This window comes from Plecotus auritus (genome assembly GCF_963455305.1).
Source record: "Plecotus auritus genome assembly, chromosome: 7".
NCBI lineage: Eukaryota > Metazoa > Chordata > Mammalia > Chiroptera > Vespertilionidae > Plecotus > Plecotus auritus.
The window spans coordinates 174,543,335-174,561,823 of NC_137774.1; positions in this window are offsets into that span (position 1 = coordinate 174,543,335).

The window sequence follows — 18,489 nt, forward strand, 5'->3', positions numbered from 1 at the left end:
AAACAGGCTGGCAGGAGAGCAGTTAGGCATCAATCAGGCTGGCAAGGGAGTGGTTAGGGGGTGATCAGGCTGGCAGGCAGAAGCGGTTAGGGGCAGTCAGGCGAGCAGTTGGGAGCCAGCAGTCAAGGGGTCTCAGATTGGAGAGAGTGCAGGCTGGGCTGAGGGACCATCCCCCCACCCCGTGCACGAATTTCGTGCATCAGGCCTCTAGTTATATTATATAGTACATATTATATAACTCCTCCTCCTCCTACTCCACCTCTTCCTTTCCTCCTCCTCCCCACCTGCACCTCATTCAGTTCCTCCTCCTCCTCCTTCTCCTCCCCATCTGCACCTCATCTTATCCCTCTTCCTCCTCCTCCTCCCCTCACCTGCACCTCATCCAGTTCCCCTTCTCCTCCTCCCTCACCTGCACCTCATCCAGTTCCCCTTCTCCTCCTCCTCCCCACCTGCACTTCATCCAGTTCCTCCTCCTCCTCCCCCACCTGCACCTCATCTTATCCCTCATCCTCCTCCTCCTCCCCCACCTGCACCTCATCTTATCCCTCATCCTCCTCCTCCTCCCCCACCTGCACCTCATCTTATCCCTCCTCCTCCCTCACCTGCACCTCATCCAATTCCCCTTCTCCTCCTCCTCCCCCACCTGCACCTCATTTTATCCCTCCTTCTCCTCCTCCTCCCCCACCTGCACCTCATTTTATCCCTCCTCCGTGAGAGTGCTGGCATGAAGAGGAGGGGGTCTCCACAAGGAGACACTAGATGGGGTGTCAGGAAGCGTGAGAATGATCCCTCTGTGGAAAGGCAGCACAGCAAACAGGGACAGCACCCAAGGAGTAAGGACACGGGCAGCGGGGAGGGATGGCAGCGGAGGTGGTAGACTAGTTGCATACCAGGGGGGTGATCAAAGTAGTAAATAAGTAAAGATAATGGAGCCCGATTTCTCAGGCAGATGAGAAGACTGGAGAACTGGTGCACGGTGATGCGCAGAGGAAAGACTGTGCGAAGTGCCAGGTGACTAGAAAAGAATGGGCAGGAGTGTTGTGTTAAATTCCCAAATGGCAGTTACTCTTGAACTTGCCTGGAACATCTATAAGGCAGAAGGCTGGATCTGATGAGGTTGATTCTCATTATTTTGATACTCATTATTATTATAGTGAAGATAATTCTGTATTCATTATAAAAGCTTTATCTGGCATGTGTTTTCATCTAGTTCCAATGTCTGTGGCATAAGTTCCTGGGGGAGAAAAATTCTAGAACATGGATTGTACCCCACGAGTTCATGTTGAAATCATCCAACCAGAGAGAGTTGAAGTAAGAATTAGTGTTGGTGCAAACCCTCCTTCTCCCCTTTTCAAGTGGCATTTGTATGAAAGGAGAACAAGAGAATAAATTCTCACTGGCCATGCTGTTTAAAAAGACAAGGAGGCAAATTACTAATTACATGATAATTGAAGAGCTTGACGTTGGTGTGCTAAATCAATTTTTAGTTGGGGTGCGGTGTTGAAAAACTGTAACTCATTCATTGGCTCAATATGTAGTTTGATTTTGTAATGGGACTCTTTCTTTCTTTCTTTCTTTCTTTCTTTCTTTCTTTCTTTCTTTATTATTATTGATTTTTGGAGAGAGAGAGAAAGAGGGAAAAGCTGCCACCTACATACCGGCTACTAGGGATTGAGCCTGCAGGGCCGGGCAGTTGTCCCTACCTGGAATGGAACCAGCGACCTTTCAGTGCATGACATGACACTCAACCAACTGAGTAACACCAGCCAGGGACCTAATGGAACTATTTCAAATTTCTTTTTAACATGAAATTATAGAAAACAATTGCTTTTTAAAATCATCTAAATAACTACACTATGTCTTATGCTTAGATTTTTAAATTAATTACTGCTTTATTATTAAAATAGAGGCCTGGTGCATGAATTCGTGCACCAGTGGGGGTCCCTTGGCCTGGCTGCGGGATTGGGCCGAAACCAGCTCTCTGACACCCCCCCGAGGGGTCCCAGTTTGCAAAAGGTGCAGGCCAGGCCGAGGGAACCCCACCGGTGCACGATCGGGGCCAGGGAGGGGCTATGGGAGGGCTCCCGGACATGTCTGGCCCATCTAGCTCAGTCTCGATCAGCCGGCCCCAGCAGCAAGCTAAACTACCAGTCAGAGCATCTGCCCCCTGGTGGTCAGTGCATGTCAGAGCAAGCAGTTGAGTGGCCTTAGCATATCATTGGCATATTATGCTTTGATTGGTTGAACGGCCGACGACTCAACTGGACACTTAGCATATTAGGCTTTTATTATATAAGATATTTCAAAATATACATGGCTCCTACCATTTAGCTATAACAAATATTTCCATTTTCCCAAATCCACTTACATCTTTTTGTTGTTGTAAAAGTGAAATTCACCAATGTGCCTTCTGTCCTCTATGTGACCTTGTCCAGTGCTATCCCCATCCCTCTGGTCCAGAGGCTACTGTTCTGAGGCTGGAGCATCCCTCCCCAGCATATTCTTACACTTTTACATCCTATGTATATAAACAACATAAGTCTATTGTTTTCCCTTCATATTACAGTTTTAATATTTTTCCTTACTGATATGCATACTTCTAATTCATTCCTGGTGATTTCTGTAGGGTCTATCAGTAGTTTACCTATCCATTCTGCTCCGGAAGGAAATTTTAGTTGTTAGCAATTTTGCACCATTACAAACAAGACTGTGATGAATGTTCTGCATTTTTCCTGGAGCACAAGGGATGCAAGATTTTCCAGAGAGACCTATCCATCCCATTTGCCTTTCCATAGTCTGCCTTGGAGGGAATGTATATGGCTGTAGCGAGGGCCCCGAGGTGGCTGCGTAATTCTTCCCCTCAAGGAGGAGAACGTAAAGGTTGGCAGGGCTCTCTGGATGACTCAGGCCTCCGGTCCGTGCCACAGCTCTTACAGAAGCCGCCTCGCTGGGGGAACAGCATGTACCTCCCAGCCCATCCTCCACAATGAGAGCTAATACATCCGGGGCACGCCGCTGGAGGTCCCCAGGCAGGTGCTTACAAAATCTGGAACCGACCAATGCAAGCAATGATGTGTGCATGGGACACACAGCCAAAGCTGTTGGGAGGTTCAAAGGTGAACATGACAGTAACGGGGGGCTGATAAACAGTCCCCCAAAGGTCCCACATCTAATCCTCGTGCATGTGTTTCCTCACGTGGCAGCAGGGGCTTGGCAGGTGGGACCAAGTCCAGGACCTGAGAAGAGGAGAGTGTCCTGGATGATCTGGAAGGGCAGTGGGGTCCAAGCTAATCACAAGGGCCCTTATCAAACAAAACGCAGGAGGAGGGTTGGGGAGGTGCTGTGAGATGCTGGGCTGCCCCCTGGGAGAGGAGAAATGCAGGTGGCTCCAGAAGCTGAGAAGGGGAAGGAGAGGGGTCCTCCCTTAGGCCTCCAGAAAGATTGCAGCCTCCCCAACACCTTGATTTGGGCCCAGTGAGACCTGTTTTTTTAATGTTTTTATTGACTTTTTAGAGAAAGGAAGGGAGAGGGAGAGAGAGATAGAAACATCAATGAGAGAGAAACATCATTGATCGGCTGCTTCCTGCACACCCCCTACTAGGATCGAGCCTACCACCCAGGCATGTGCCCTGACTGGGAATCAAACTGGTGGCCTCTTGGTTCTGGGTCAACGCTCAACCGTTGAGCTACACTGGCCAGGCCTGAGACCCATTTTTCACTTCTGACCTCCAGAACTGTGGGAGAATACATCCGTGTCCTAAGCCACGGAGTCTCTGGTAATTATTATAGTAGCAATGTGGAATTAACAACAGCAAAGGTGGTGAGGGCCCCCCTGGTGCCATCACAAAAGAGGAGGCTCACCACGCATGTGGTCCTGAGAGCAAGGCTGGCGGACGTGCGGACTGACCCGAAGGAGCCGCAGTCAGGACGGGAGCCGTTGGCATGCCAGGGCCCCACAGCACGCCACTGCTTGGGATGTGACCACCAGTCCCTGCAAATAGCCAGACATCGGCCTTTAGAATCTGTGGGTCGAGTTGGTTGAAGGAAGTCCGTGTGTTGTTCTGTTGACTTTCCTGTCTAGGAATTGGAGGAAGTTCTCTCTGACATCACTTGGCTCCGGGGCCAACCCCTGGATTTGGAATCCGAGGCGTTGTTTCCTGTCTCCCTGTTCTGTGTCTGAGGGCTGCTCCCTGACCTCACCCCACAGGGAGCCTGCGCTCCAGCCCCAGGGGTCCGTCCAGACCTCGCCGCGGCTGCACCTGCGGCCTGCTTGGACCTCTGCCTCTGCCCTCTCACTCAGATGGGACCTCGATGCTGGCTCCCGGCCTGGTCTATCTGAGCAGGTCTGCGCTTTCTGACGATGCTGGATTTTACTGTTCATTCCCTGGGCTTCTGACCTGGTTGGACTTGTCCTGACCGCGGAGACCTAGACCTTGCCTGCCGGTCACGTCTTGTTCTCGCTCTGTGGTTTTTACAGAAGGCTCGCTTCCTGGCTAGTTCTCCCACCGGCTTAGTGTCGCACTGCTGTCAAAAGGAAGGTCTTTCTCTGCTGCAACCTGAATAAGAGAGTAGCCACGATGAATCCACTACCTACTCGGGTGTCAGGAGCCGTGCTCCTCCCTCCACACACATCCCACCCAATCCTAGAGGACCCAGGGCGTGCGGGGTTTGGAATCTCAGCGTCAAGGCCTCTTCTGGGGAACACACCTTCTTTCTTTCCCAGAACCGCTCCCATGAGCCCTGGAAGACCATGTTGACTCAGTGGGTGCAGCTAATCCTCATTCTCTACTCTCCTGGCCACGTAGTGCCATGTGAGCAGAGCTGATTCGAATGCCCCGCACACCTGCCCACCACGACTGGGCACATGCCCTCAAGTCAGGGCCGAAGCACTGGCTTCCTCCACACACTCTAACAGAGCCTTCCGGAGGAGGGGCCGGTCCTGGGAAGGAGGTGAGGGGGCAAACGCTGAGGCGGGAGCCAGGTCTCTGATCTCCTGGGGAAAGCTGACGGAGGAGAATGAAAGAGAGTCCCACGGAGAAAGTAAACTTGGACAGCACTTACGTCCCTGGAGACACAGTGCCTGGTGGTTCCAAGTGTGGCCTTCGAGTCAGGCCACGTAGGTCACCTTGGGACACAACCTCTCTGAACCCATTTCCACTTTTGTGAAAAGGGGGTAAGAAGAGCACTTACCTCGCGGGGCTGCTGTGATGACCGAAGGACTCGATGCCTGTGAAGCGCACCTAACGGGTGCGCACATGGCATCACACAATGAACACTGCCCGCACATGGCATCACACAATGAACACTGTTAGAAGCGGCTCCCGCGGCCGGGCCAGCGGGCCAGTGGAGCCGCTCCTGCCTTGGCCTTGATTACCTGAGCAAATGGTTTTCTCTTTTTGCCTAAACTACTGTTAGGTCCCTGTTGTAACCTGAGGAGTCCTGAGGAATACAGTGATTATCTTCCTAAATTCCTGAATTCCGGGAGATGCCCTAGACAGGGGTCCTCAGACTTTTTAAACAGGGGGCCAGTTCACTGTCCCTCAGACCGTTGGAGGGCCGGACTATAGTTTAAAAAAAAAAAACTATGAACAAATTCCTATGCGCACTGCGGGCCCGGGACGCGTCGGCTGCTAAGCAGGACAGGCAGCGGCACCCGGGGGGCCGGATCCATGTCCTCGGCGGGCCGCATGTGGCCCGCGGGCCGTAGTTTGAGGACCCCTGCGGGAGAACACAGTTTGTCTAGAGAAGCCTGGGCAGCCCTTGGGCATCCATTGTGCTTTGATTTGCGTATTTCTCCCCTCTTTGATAGCCTCCTTGTACTTCACTACATTAAAGGCTCGGGTGACCCTACAATTAAAACGCCAGTTGAACTTTATTCAACCTGGCACTTCCCATTCGTACTGAACTCCACTTCCCACTTTCTTTCCTGGGATTTTTCTCTCCTGGGCTACGAGATTAGTGCTCCACGGAGTGCACTTGGCTGTGACAAACAGAACGTAAAGCTGAGAAGGTTGACGACTCTGCTGGGTGACAGGTTGGAAACGCACACTCCTTCCACAGTTGTGCACATACACAAATGCCACCACGCATCGCTCATCCTTTGGGAAGGAAGTGTTAGGCACACTGGTTTCGAGGCTGCCTGTCTGTTTTAAGTGTTCGTTTCCCACAGAACAAAGTCTCAACTGCTTGCTCTCTTTTTTTATTTTTATTTTTTTATTGATTTCAGAGAGGAAAGGAGAGGAGAGAGGAAGATAGAAACATCAGTGATGAGAGAATCATTGATCAGCTGCCTCCTGCACGCCCCACACTGGGGATTGGGCCCGCAACCTGGGCACGTGCCCTTGACCGGAATTGAACCTGGGACCAGTCAGTCCTCGGGCTGACGCTCAATCCACAGAGCCAAACTGGCTAGGGCTCAACTGCTTGCTCTTGAAGATTCATCTAGAGCCAGGGGTGGGCAAACTTTTTGACTCGAGGGCCACCATGGGTTCTTAAACTGGACCGGAGGGCCGGAACAAAAGCATGGATGGAGTGTTTGTGTGAACTAATATAAATTCAAAGTAAAGGAGCGGAGGGGAGAGCAAGAGAACCGGATAGAACAGCCGGATCCGGCCCGCGGGCCGTAGTTTGCCCACAGCTGATCTAGACCATGCAAAATTAAGTAGAATTAAATCTTTTTAAGACAATTTGGGGGGGGGGGGAAATTACCTGAGGCGTGCAGCAGGCCTCTTCTTTGGAAAACTACAAGAAACGTGGCTTGGCCTTGCTGGTTGCCAGAGCCAGTTGTGGGAGAAAAACTGGGCTGAGAGATACCTGCGTTCTAATTCACGCTGTCACACAGCTTTGTCTTCATTTACGCGTCGGCCAAGTGTTTGCCCAAGCACTCCCACGTCCCTGGGGCCAACTTCTCGCTCTGATCATCCAAAGCTGTGTTTCTTGAACTGCAGGTCAAATCTGAGCAGTGGATAGCATCAGCATCATCATCATCATCATCATCATCATCGTCATCGGTTGATATTGATTGTTGGGCCCTCAGAATTGTCAGAGGGGGACTTCTGGCCCAAGGGCGAGACCCGGCTCCCTCTGGCAGCCTTCTAATCTAAATTAGACTGCGTTGTATAACAGCTTTAGGCATCTGATATGGGACTTGCCAAACGTTATGGCTTCAGGCACACGGAATGCACATCCCTGTTCCAGGGAGGCGAAATATTTTTCCGAATCAGTAGATAAAACAAACTCCCTGACCTCAACTTACTTCCTGGCGCCCGGAGTCCTGAGTCGCTGATGAAGAGTGTCTGTCTGCTATCAAGTGACAGGCACATTCAGACTGGCTCCTGCGCGCAGGACCGGTGGCACCTGATCCCGTCTCCATCTTCGGAGCTGCGACTTTGGCTGCAACTTACAGATCTGAGTCCAGAGGGCACTGGGCCAGGGTAGAGGCCATGAAATGCCACTGAGTCAGCCTTGAAGGGCAACTGTGGCTTCTTCGTACGTGAGGCAATGTGCTGTGGCCGCGGCTGCTGAGAGCCGGCCACCGGACCCCGCGCACAGCACGTCTCCAACGTCCTGTCTGAAACGGAGACGTGCCTGCAGCCCCGTCCGAGGCCAAGGCTACGCACAGATTTTAGACTTGACCCCGCCAACTGAGGACGGAGCAAACCCACCCCAGGGAGCCTGAGGCTTCTGACCTAATGGCTGAGCTAGGGGACCCCTGAGCTATGGGACAGTGACCTCTGCTGCCTGTGGTCGACACTGCCGCCTCCCAGCTAAAACAAGGCTTTGACGAGCTTGGAAGACTCAAAAGCAGGTTAAATGAGGGGGGACAGTCCCAGGGATGGTATAGAGAGAGAACAGTAGTAGAAGTGAGAGTGCAGAGATGAAAACACATTCTAGAGCGTCACAGACCCTCAAAGTTCATTTCATAAAATCACAAAGTCCTTCCAGTCTTTTCTGCAGAGGAGTGGTCACTGCCAGGGTAACCAGCGAGGGGGAGAAGGGAAATAGAGAAAAAGGGCTTAGGGCCCGACTGGCGTGGTTCAGTGGTTGAGCATCGACCTATGAACCAGGAGGTCATGGTTCGATTCCCGGTCAGGGCACATGCCCAGGTTGCTGGCTCGATCCCCAGTGTGGGGTGTGCAAGGGGCAGCTGGTCCATGATTCTCTCTCATCATTGAGGTTTCTCTCTCTCTCTCCCTCTCCCTTCCTCTCTGAAATCAATAAAAATATATTTTTTAAAAAGAGAGAGAGAGGCCTCCCCATAACCCCACCCTGCTGCACCATGTTCCCGAACGTCTGGCCTCCAGAACGGTGAGAAAATGCAATGCTGTTGTCCAAGCCCCTGGGTCGGGGTATTTGTCACAGCAGCCCACGCAGACGAACACGGACGGCCAGGCGCTGGCTCCTGGGACGGGAGCCCGTTGCGAAACTCAATGTAGTCACAGGCGAACGCAAGGTCTCCAAGGACGGGCCCCTCTGGGGAGAGGCCTGGCCACCAACTCGCTGCTCGTTTGTACAAATCCAGGTACACGCCCTGGGCTCCAGGGGAAAGGGACTCGGTGATCAAAAGACAACAGCACCTCCCTGACCGGTGTGGCTCCGTGGATAGAGCGTCTGCCTGCGGACTGAAGGGTCCCAGGTTTGATTCCAGTCAAGGGCATGTACCTTGGTTGCGGGCACATCCCCAGTGGGAAATGTGCAGGAGGCAGCTGATTGATGTTTCTCTCTCATCAATGTTTCTGACTCTCTATCCCACTCCCTTCTTTTCTCTAAAAAATCAATAAAATATATTTTTTTAAAAAAGACAATAGCCCCTTGTGGTTTAATAGCACTTCCTCTTCCAGAAAACACCCCCCTCCTCAGAGAACCTAGTCGGTGAGACTGTGAACACGGTGGCGGTTCTTCACGGTCTCCCTCAGTAAGCTATGTATTCCGGTTGGCCTCTCGTGGGGACGGTGCCCTGTTCAGCCTGTTGCCTGGAACACAGTGGGCCCTCAGCCATTATTTGTCAACTTCAGCTGAACTTCAGAAGAAAATACCAATGACCGTATTTCTGAATTTCAACCATTCTGAGGGCAAGAACGAGAATGCACCCTACATCCCAGCCCTAGGGGGTATGCCGAGGGTATGCAGCCAGTAGATGTTGGCTCACGCAATGGCATTCAACAGAACAAGAACCCAGCCGTTTGAAACATCTGCTGACAACTGGGATTCTTTCTCGTTGGCGTGATGTTTGCTCCTGTTTGCCTCAGTTTGACTAAGGTTTCTCAATCTGGTTTTCCTTTCAACATTCCTGGCGTCATGTCAGAAAAGCGTTATAAAACAGCAGTCTTGAGACAGTCAGCAGAACATCTGAGTATAACCAAGACAGAACCCAGGAATTTGAAATGCAAATAAACCATTTTTTTCTTGAAGTATCCGAACCAAAAATACATAGTAAATACAATCTAGAGCAGGGGTGGGCAAACTTTTTGACTCGAGGGCCACAATGGGTTCTTAAACTGGACCGGAGGGCCGGAACCAAAGCATGGATGGAGTGTTTGTGTGAACTAATATAAATTCAAAGTAAAGGAGCGGAGGGGAGAGCAAGAGAACCGGATAGAACAGCCGGATCCGGCCCGCGGGCCGTAGTTTGCCCAAGGCTGATCTAGAGATACAGATGAAGAGACTGGGACTTTCCGATACAACGACTTATTTATTTATTTTTTCAGCATTGGGTGAGTAAGACAGATACCTCCTGCCTGACGCTTCTTCCTTTTGGTCATTCGAAAGCTGTCTCTGGCCCATGCAGGTCGGGACAATGGGCTGGGTTGGATATGCAATAGCTTTCATTCCAGAACAGCAGCATGACTATTCAATAAGGTCATGGACAGCTCTATAAATAACCCTAACCGTTCCCCACATGGCCATGCGTTGGATTAAAACGCTCATATTGTTGATTTGAGGCACCACCCCAAGCTTTAACATTGCAGTTGTGCAGTGAAGTGTTGGGGGGCAGCTAGCAGTGCTCTGTGCCCTCGGATGCGAACACACTTCCGCTTCCTTGCCTGTGGATGAGTCGCAGCAGGTAGCAGAGGTTGACACAGGAAAACTTAAAAACTTGGGGGAAAATCATTGCCTCTACTTAGGGCTCTTCGCATGTGGGGGCCAATGGCCACCATTGTTCCCTAGCAGCCTGTGTGTATGTTAGAAGCTTCTCTGACTTTTGAGCCTTAAAGAAAAAGCAAAGACTTTGTTGTTGTTGTCATTGTATTACTCTTACCACAACCCTCTTTGTTCAGTCGGCCTGCTTCAGGGGCTCACACCAGGTTCTGCCCTCCCGCCGCCACATCCTCCAGCCCCCTCTCTGCACGCGGGAGTGACTCCTCAGAAGCTGTGGTGGATGCAGAATCTGAAATTTGGTGGTTTGTGGGTCACGTCACGGCTCCAATGTGATTAGATTTGGGGCAATTTTTGGCTTTTGTTGATTCTTAACCTATAAAACGCTGAGGGGTTTTTTAAATTTATTTTTAAATTTATTTTTATTGATTTCAGAGAAGAAGGGAGAGAAATAGAAACATCAATGATGAGAGAGAATCATTGATCGGCTGCCTCCTGCACGTCCCCTACTGGGGACCGAGCCCACAACCCAGGCATGTGCCCTTGACCGGGAATTGAACCATGACCTCCTGGTTCATAGATCGACGCTCATTTAATGTTGACTTTTTCAAAAATCATTATCGATGTTAAGTTACACAAACAGATCTGGCATTCCCGGGCCTACATTTCTAAACGAACACAACTGGCTGAGCCCAGTAGCAGCTGCTCTGGACAAGGGGCCCTCTCCTGGGTCTGGCCCATCCCCCCTCCCCAGCGCCCAGCCGCCCTTACTCACCTCCTTCCCCGGCTGGCTCCTCTCAAACCTTCCTCCTGGGGGTAATGAAGCAGACCCGGCCGCCCTGGGCTTGGAGGGCCAGCGCCGGGGCGTGTGGGAACAGGGCTGGCTGCACCACAGGATGAACCAGCTTGACCACGGCTCGTCCTCCTGCACTGTCCTAAGCTCCCCTTCAAACATGCCCACGGCTGCCCGACCCATCAACTGTGAACCAGGAGGTCACGGTTTGATTCCCGGTCAGGGCCCATGCTGACTCCATCCCCGGTGTGGGGCGTGCAGGAGGCAGCTGGTCAATGATGCTCTCTCATCATTGATGTTTCTCTCTCCCTTTCCCTTCCTCTCTGAAATCAATAAAAATCTATTTTAAAAAACAACACACACGTGCACATGCCAGCAGCCGGATGGAGAACTGGCGTCCCATGGGTCCACAGGCCCGGAGAGGCGTTCTTGGCTTCTTGGTTCTCTGCACCGCCCACTGCCCCGCACCCTGCAGGACCCGTGCCCTGCACCCATGCTCAGAAGTGAGCCATGGGTTCTAACACTTTGAGGTCTCCCCGAAACTCCCTGACTGTAAGGCCCGAGACATGGGAAGCCGAGGCTCTGTTGCCAGAGGAGTCTGTGGAATTTTGTTCTGCGGAAACAGAATTACAGAATTTTCAGGCTGAAGAGGCCTTCCAAGTCCCCTCCTGCCAAGGCCGGCGGAGTTCCCCTCCCCACCGCCGCTGGGACAAGCCCGGGCCGCCCTGGGCCCTCCCTCCCCCAGAGGTGTAAGAGGAAGATGCAGACGTGTTTTCCTAAGGCAATTCTCTCCTGCAGCTCTTCTCCTATCGTCCCCTTTCCTGTCTGAAACAGCAGCCATGCCACGATGCGTTCTCTCTTCCACCGGCTTCCCGTCGGAGAAAGTGCCGGGTGGTGTCAGATGGCCCGGCTGGCGCACCACTGTGCACCTTTCTAGATGCAGGGAGCTTGATCGCTTACAGCCCATTCACTTGTCGTTTCCGACCTCTAAAGTCAGGAGCAAGTAGAACTGACAGGGCAGAAATTTAGTTTCCGAAAGAGGCTTGGACTCCCAAAGAATTGCTTCATAATCGTCCATTTCACCAAACTTACAGAGTAACGATCGTATTTCTTGTATAGTTCTTTTCCTTTAATAATTCTGAGTTCGAAAAACAGGACTGTCAGAGAAACATGGAGAATTAAATAAGCAGGCGACATTTCACTGTCTTCCTGGGTGTGAGTGTGTGTTCTTTTTGGGGGTGGGGGGGTTGTTTTGTTTGGGTTTTTGTTGTTTGTGGTCATTCGGTGTTGGCACTGCCCGTTTTTACCCAGGGTCAGCCTGTCACTTTGCTACCACCTTCTGGCAAAATAATGAACATCTGATGGTTGTTTTTCACTAGACTGAGTTCCACAATTTTATTCGTTGCCTCCATCTATCGTGGCAAAAAGCGGACGCCGTTCGGAGGCAAACCCAGCGGAGGAGAGCCAGAACACAGCCCCTCCTCAAGCCGGGCAGGGAGACTGCTTTCACGTCTTTTAGCCCAGTGCCCGGCAGCACCCAGTGCCCGGCAGCACCCAGTGCCAGCGGCACCCAGTGCCCAGCACCCAGTGCCCAGCAGCGCCCAGTGCCCAGCAGCGCCCATTGCCCAGCAGCGCCCAGTGCCTGGCAGCGCCCAGTGCCCAGCACCCAGTGCCCAGCAGCGCCCAGTGCCCAGCAGCGCCCATTGCCCAGCAGCGCCCAGTGCCTGGCAGCGCCCAGTGCCAGCAGCACCCAGTGCCCAGCGCCCAGTGCCCAGCAGCGCCCAGTGCCCAGCAGCGCCCATTGCCCAGCAGCGCCCAGTGCCTGGCAGCGCCCAGTGCCCGGCAGCACCCAGTGCTCAGCACCCAGTGCCCAGCAGCACCCAGTGCCCGGGAGCACCCAGTGCCCAGCAGCACCCAGTGCCCGGGAGCACCCAGTGCCCAGCACCCAGTGCCCGGGAGCACCCAGTGCCCAGCACCCAGTGCCCGGCAGCACCCAGTGCCCAGCACCCAGTGCCCGGCAGCACCCAGTGCCCAGCACCCAGTGCCCGGCAGCACCCAGTGCCCAGCACCCAGTGCCCGGGAGCACCCAGTGCTCAGCAGCACCCAGTGCCCAGCACCCAGTGCCCGGGAGCACCCAGTGCCCAGCAGCGCCAAGTGCCCAGCGCCCAGTGCCCGGGAGCACCCAGTGCCTGGCAGCGCCCAGTGCTCAGCAGCACCCAGTGCCCAGCACCCAGTGCCCGGGAGCACCCAGTGCCCAGCAGCGCCCAGTGCCCAGCGCCCAGTGCCCGGGAGCACCCAGTGCCCGGCAGCGCCCAGTGCCCGGCAGCACCCAGTGCCCGGGAGCACCCAGTGCCCAGCACCCAGTGCCCGGCAGCACCCAGTGCTCGGCAGCACCCAGTGCTCGGCAGCGCCCAGTGCCCAGCAGCACCCAGTGCCCAGCACCCAGTGCTCAGCAGCGCCCAGTGCCCAGCACCCAGTGCTCGGCAGCGCCCAGTGCCCAGCAGCACCCAGTGCCCAGCACCCAGTGCTCAGCAGCGCCCAGTGCCCGGCAGCACCCAGTGCTCAGCGCCCAGTGCCCAGCAGCGCCCAGTGCCCAGCAGCACCCAGTGCTCAGCAGCGCCCAGTGCCCGGCAGCGCCCAGTGCTCAGCAGCGCCCAGTGCCCGGCAGCGCCCAGTGCCCAGCAGCGCCCAGTGCTCAGCAGCACCCAGTGCCCGGCAGCACCCAGTGCTCAGCGCCCAGTGCCCAGCAGCGCCCAGTGCTCAGCAGCGCCCAGTGCCCGGCAGCGCCCAGTGCCCAGCAGCACCCAGTGCTCAGCAGCACCCAGTGCCCGGCAGCACCCAGTGCCCAGCAGCGGCGAGGAAGGCACAAAACGGTGGCCAAGAAGAGAAGCAGGAAATCCCGGAGGGAAATCCCAAGTGAAAACCCTCAGCAGTACCCCCCCCCCTCAGCTTCCCCACGGGCAGGAAGTGTGGCCAAGGCCCGTCGGGCACTGGGTTCACTGGTGGCCGGGGAAACGGGCTTAATCCCCCCCGGAGGGCACATGCCCATGCCGTGTGAGCGAGCCCCAGACCGGCCATTTCTGTGGGTCAGAAGGGAGTCAAAGACCAGGACCCCCAGCAATGGCTTCAGGGGCCCCAAGAGAGCTGACCCTGCCCGCCACCCTCGGCCCCCCCGGGGGAACACGTCCCGTCGGTGCCCAGAGGAGGGAAGGGAAAGCACACCCAGGCGTCACGCTGTCGGCGAAAGGGAGCGAGACGAGTGGGTCCTCCCCCCGACGGGGGACCCAGGAGGTCCTGCCCACACCGCACATGGGGCACAGGCTCGAACAGAGGCCCACAGGGAACACAGACCAGATGCGGAGAAGTGGGGCGGGACGGGGTCCGAGGCGATGAGAGTGAGCCTCCAAGGAGCCGGTGCACAGGACCGCACGCTGCACCATCCACCCACCGGTCCCAACAGCCACCGGCAGAGCTGACTCCCCGCCCCAAGTCAGAACACGCGTCGCCGTGTTGGGGGCACCCAGGCATGTGTCTCTGGGGAAAAACTCCTCTCCCAGGCCCTGACCATCTCACCCAAGGTTTTGTGGCTTCTTACTGACATTAAGAGAAAAACATAAATAAAACATAAACAATGTATTCTAGAACATATCAATTATACATTATAATTATTTAAATAGAAAAATAATTAATATCATTATTATATAAATTATTATTATAATTATATAAAATGAACAATTTTTAAAAAATATATTTTATTGATTTTTTTTTTACAGAGTGGAAGGGAGAGGGATAGAGAGTTAGAAACATAACATTGATCAGATGCCTCCTGCACACCCCCTACTGGGGATGTGCCCTCAACCAAGGTACATGCCCTTGACCGGAATTAAACCTGGGACCCTTCAGTCCGCAGGCCGACACTCTATCCACTGAGCCAAACTGGCTAGGGCTAATTTGCTATTTTATATTTTTATGTATACATTTTATATTAAAAGTTCCCGATGCATATTAACTTTTACATATTGAAAAAATATAATATGGAATCGTTTTATTCACAATTCACTCACTCTAAAAAGACCTCACGGTATATCCGATAAACAGTATTGATTCAAGAAAGTCAGGTGTGGGGGCAGCTATAGTCGTGGCATTAGTCAGCTTGGGCCATTACAACAAAAGCCCATAGCCTGGGTGTTTAAACGGCAGACATTTTTGTTGTAGCTGTTGTTGTTAATCCTCAGTTGAGGATATTTTCCCATTGCTTTTTAAAGAGAGCGGAAGGGAGGGGGAGAGACAGACAGAGAGAGAGAAACATCAGTGTGAGAGACACATGAATTGGTTGCCTCCCACAAGCGCAGACCAGGGCCAGGGTCAGCAAATGAGGTACATGCCCTGGACCAGAGTTGAACTGGGGGCCCTTCAGTCCCGGGCCTGACACTCCATCTACTGGGCCAAACCGGCTGGGGCGACAACAGACATGTATTTCTGCTTGAACTCAGGATCAAACTCTTAGTTTAAAAGTTGGTTCCTACTTCTTGAAGATGTTACTTGAACAATGTTATTTATTATTTGCCTAATAACTTCAGTATTTTAAAGTATTTTAATACCTTCATGCATCATGTTCTCCAGTGCCAAATAAGAGTTGAGGGCAAAAAACAAAAGTTATAATTTGGAAAGGCAAAATTGATATAGACTGTAATAACATTTACCATAATTTAACAATTGCCAATACTTTAGACACTGGATAGAAAGTTTTAAATTTTATTTTCTATCAAAAGATGGTGCTGGATCTGAAATTCATTTCTTTTATCAAAAGATAATCCTATCTAATAAAGAGGGGATATGCAAATTGACTATCACACCATCACAAATATAGTGGGCCCAGTCCCCTCAGCCCCACCGGAGTCCCATAGTCCTGTCAGCCCAGCCGGGGTGGGGGGAGGGAGGGTGCGGCAGGTGCACAGTGTGGCGGGACCTGCCCTCAGCCCTCCAGCCACCCAGGGCCGGCCCGAGGTGCAGGCAAGCCTCGGATGGCAGCTGCCCAGCCACCCAGGGCCACCTAAGGCTCAGGTAACCAGGGCCGGCCGAGGCTTGTGCTGCCGAGGTGTGATGGGGGCGTCACCTTCCCCTGATGGCCGGGTCACCTCCCACCCCTGAGGGCTCCAGGACTGTGAGAGGGGACAGGCCAGGCTGAGGGAACCCCCCTCCAGTGCATGAATTTTCATGCACCGGGCCTCTAGTTTAACTATAAGAATACAAGATAAATTATTAGAATTAACTGCTTATGAAGGATCAAAAGTGAGTTTTGAAGCTATAACCTCACTTGCTTAGTTCTGTATAAAAATTAAATGAATATCCTGAGTGTGCTGAGGTTGCTTTGAAGCGTCTTCTCCCACTCCCATATGCCTCTGTGAGCTGGTTTCTCTACTGTGTATGTTATTAAAACATTTTCCCTTGAGAGTAACATTGTCATTAATTCAATCTACACTATGTGCTTTATCAAGCAAGATACAAGTTCGTTTATCACATCAGAAACTTATTTTTGCATAAATATTGGTATATATTTGTACACATATTTGGTACAAAACTTAAACTTTGGTACATATGGTGTTTGTTCAAAACGTGTTTAGGCCCTAGCCAGTTTGGCTCAGTGGATAGACTATCAGCTGCGGACCAAAGGATCCCGGGTTTGAGTCCGGTCAAGGGCACGTGCCTCGGTTGCAGGCTCCTCCCAGCCCGGGCCCTGGTTGGGGCTTATGCAGGAGGCAACCAATCGCTGTCATATCCATATTTCTCTTTGTCTTTCCCTCTCTCTTCTACTCTCTATAAAAATCAATGGAAAAATACCCTCGGGTGAGGATCAAAAGAACACACAAAACTGTTTAGGCATTTATTATGGGGAAATCGCTATTTCACTCTAACTTTTTCAGTTTTGTTTACACTTGCAATGAACAATGCAGTTTTTATTTTCCCCCACGTTTGTTCTGATTGTAGTTATTAAAATATTATTTTGTCTGTTGGTCCTAATAATAAAAATTGAGACTTGTATTTTGTGTTTGTTTATTACATAATTTTTCTAATAAGTTTTTGTGGACATGCCTTTGACAGATCATTTGAGCAGCACTGCTGCTCCCTAGATTGGCCACTAGGTGGTGCCCAAGGACCTTCTCCTGGACTTTGCATGACCTTCGGAATGGCACCTCCAATTGAGAACAAGGCACTTCCTACCCTACCACCTTTTCCGGAGAAGTCGGGCGGAACTGTCACACCGTTCCTATTTGCCAAGCCCACAGAGAAGGGAATTCCGTCTCCCTGGTATGAGACATTTGTGAAGGGGGAGGGAAGGTGTCTTTAAAATGGAGAGGCCTGGCAATCACCACCTTGGCTAACGTGATCAAGCAGGAGGAAGCCACCTGGCCTGGTGTGCTGATGGTGTGGTGTGATAGGAACTTCACCTCTGCGTGTTCCTGCAGAAGACATGTCATTCACCGGAACTGAGCCATGAGGAAACGGACAAGTCCAGAACGTGGGACATAGTACAGATCCTTGGCTTGGACTCTTCTAAACGTCAACGTTAATGAAAAACAATAGTAGTAGATCATTATTTTATTAAAAGAGACTAATAACCAACCAAAGGGCATGAACCTTGATGAGGTACTGTATCAGGGGGAAGAAACGAAGAGCATTTGGGGAGACACATGGGGGGGATTTAAATATAAGCTGTTTATTAGATAGAATGGCTGACTTGTTCTGAAGGGTGGTAATGGTGAGGTCAACAGACCGTCTCTGCTCTTGGGAGAGGCATGCTGGCGTTCAGTGGCTTCTCGAGGAACAGCACAGCGCCCGAACTGAGCTAGGTGCTCCGCCATGGAGGCCGCTCTTAGCCTCGGGATGACTGACAAATGACATGACTACGACGTGGATGTGACCGACATTTCTCAAAAAGGAACACACTGAGCCTCACTTCAAGGAAAACCCCTGACAGCTTTGTCGTCAGGGGTGGAATTCACCGTCAAGCCAAAATTACACAGTGCCACTGACCTTGAAGAAACTCTCCCTTGCTTGACCGGCAGGGCTCAGTGGCTGAGCGTGACCTCCACACTTCCCTGGACGTCCAGTGCCTGCAGGGGCAGGCCACACCCCCCCTACTGCACCGGTTCCCAACATTCCCTGTTCGATGGACAGGGCCTGCTCCAGGAAGAGCGCCTAGAAACAAAGCAATTTTAACACTTCTCCAACCTATGGGAGGAGCCCAGAGAGCACTGGTGGGAGTAACTCCTAAGGGTTAGACCAATGGGGTCACACGATGGGCGTGGCCCCTCTCACTCTCACACTAGTAACCACTTGAAGAATGTTTGCATTCCATCCCAGTGACCATGGACTTGATCCTCCCACCCCCCCCTCATACTATATTTTGAAAATTTTCAAATCTACAGAAAAGTTGAATGAATAGTAAAAGGAACATCCTTCTATCCCTCTCCTATTATTTCACAACACTCGAGGCCCGGTGCAATGCCGGCCAGGGAAGTGTGGAGGTTCCAGGTTCTCAGCCCGAATGCCCTCGTGTCTTCTCCTGACGAGTGCCCTTAGAGATCTAGCAAGATTGG